General features: G+C 38.9%; 1 long non-coding RNA gene across 1 annotated transcript; it reads left to right on the top strand.

Moving 5' to 3' along the window:
• The first annotated feature begins 734 nt into the window (after positions 1-734).
• On the top strand, positions 735-1587 carry LOC106522890 (uncharacterized). Its single transcript, XR_001310832.1, has 3 exons — positions 735-1018; positions 1165-1226; positions 1320-1587. It is a non-coding gene; the product is annotated as an uncharacterized LOC106522890 (long non-coding RNA).
• Positions 1588-2208: the final 621 nt, after the last annotated feature.

The following is a 2208-nucleotide window of genomic DNA, read 5'->3' as shown; positions in this document are numbered from 1 at the left end:
GAGCATGATTCTGAAAAATTTCCTTTTTCCCTCTTCTTCAACAATGATAAATCCACAATGATTTCATTAGAGATGGATGGACCAGTGACATAGGAACTGTTTCACTCATTTTTATGGATGATAATTGAAAAATTTTCACATCATTTTCTATCTCCCAACCAAAGGATTTTAAATTCTTTTTCCCCTTTTCCCAACTAGGTTTTAAAATTTCTTGGCATGGATGGTTTTCATAATGACCCTTTAAATAACTCCAGTAAGATAATCTTAACTGTAATCTTCTAAGGTAAAGTGGTATTTCCCCCATTTCAACTAACAAAGCTGAGATTGGAGTTGTTCTGATGGCTCCTGTACACAACCTCAAGGCTTGATACTGAATAATGTCTAATTTTTTAAGAAGTGTTTCTGATGCTGATCCAAATGCAAGGCTGCCATAATCTAATACAGATCTTATTAAACCCGTATATATTGTTTTTAACGCTTTCCTCTCWGCGCCCCACTCTCTCCCCACCAAGCACAACAAAGACCTGAAACAAGACTGAGTCTTAAATACCAGTGAAGCCAATCAGAGGAAATCAGCCACAGCTGCAGAGGGTGGGTCTCAGGAACACCAATCAGGGTGGGAGCAGAAAACACCAATCATCACACAAATCAAAGAGCAAAAACCAGTAAAATGTCTCTATATAAATAATTGTTTTATTTTATTTATGGTGGTTTGCACAACCCATCGGGTCAGTTCAACATCTTTTACTGAGTTTTAATTAGACTGAGACCTGAGTGGGCACACAGGCTGTGAAATATTCAGATCCACATCGTTTTATTACTCGAATCATTTAATGACCTCTCAAACCAAATGAAGAACTGTCCTCCTGATGRGACCACCACCACCAGGAGAGAAASCTTTGATCGCACAGAAAAAAGCCGTCGCCCTGAATCTTTTATTAGGCCGACCCAAACCAAGAGTTCACCTGAGAGGTGAAGCTTCAAGGTCTTTCCTTCAGCCTCTCATCCGTAACAGCAGGTAGAAATGTTAAAAATCAAAACATTTTAGCTAAAAGTAGAGATTTTTTTTTGTTTTTAAATTCTGAATGATTGACTCATGACTGTATTATTTCTTAAACTTCTTAAAGCTTCCCTTTATTTGATATATTCTGTTTATTTATTCAGGTAAAATCCTAAAAGCTGCAGAGATTCTGTCCCAAACTCCACTGAAAAACCAGGAGCAGATGGTAAAAGTGACGTATTTTAATTCTCAGCCAATTTATTTCCTGTTGTTCTGAAACGAACGTCTCCAGCTGAGAGAAAAAAACATTTCCTTTCAGGCATCATGAAGACCAGCCAGTTGTGTGTGTTGTGGGGGGTGTAATGTCCTTTATGACCCTCAGGGGCCCCTGTAGGCAGCGGTACAGTTCTGACGAGCGTGTGGTGATGTGTTGCACCGCATGCAGCCTCGCCCATGGCCCTGCAGTCTGCTGGACCACCGTGTGAAGGAACCTGAGGGTCCTAGTGGGACCCCTGATTAAAGTCACTGCAGACCTGGGGCCTGAGGCCAAAAGGTCCTGAGACCAGTTTGAACCCACAGATGGAGCATTGTGGACCCTCTCAGGCTGCAAAGAGGTTTAAATTTGTGCAGCCAGCTGATATTTTGTCTCACGTTTGTTTCTGCTGAGTTTTCAAACCTACAGCAGCTGCCACTAATTTTACTTTAATGATGTTTTTCGCCACAAAGTTGTGCAMATTCTGATGGTCAGCAGAACATAATTTATATTAGGGATTCCTGAAGTTGTTGAGTTGAACATTAAGCTGTACCCACTGATAAAAACATGTACTGAAGGCAGCTCTTTATGTAACAACAGTGTTTAATATAATGACACTTTCACCCTGATGTTTGTGCAAAATTTGGACAGTTTAAATCTTGTGCCTCATCTTGTTTTTCCTGCTCTACTTTAGGTTTTGTACTAAATTAGGTATTTCTAATTTTAAAAGCAGCACAGACGAATGAAATTAAGCATGGGGGTGGATACGATATTATACATTCAAATCTGACTTTTTGGTACAATAAATGGAGCACGCAGTGTATTTTCAACTTGTTAGCAACTTCCAGTAGCATTTAATTAATCTGTTAAAGATTAATTGATTAAAAGGCCTTTTGAATATTTTGTTAATTGAAAAAACAGAACCAAAAATAAATCAACCACTGTAAAACATCAA

Source organism: Austrofundulus limnaeus, unplaced genomic scaffold, assembly GCF_001266775.1.
Source record: "Austrofundulus limnaeus strain Quisiro unplaced genomic scaffold, Austrofundulus_limnaeus-1.0 Scaffold139, whole genome shotgun sequence".
NCBI classification, from domain to species: Eukaryota; Metazoa; Chordata; class Actinopteri; order Cyprinodontiformes; family Rivulidae; genus Austrofundulus; species Austrofundulus limnaeus.
The sequence above is the reverse complement of the archived record's forward strand: the minus strand, read 5'-3'. Positions and strand labels throughout refer to the sequence as shown.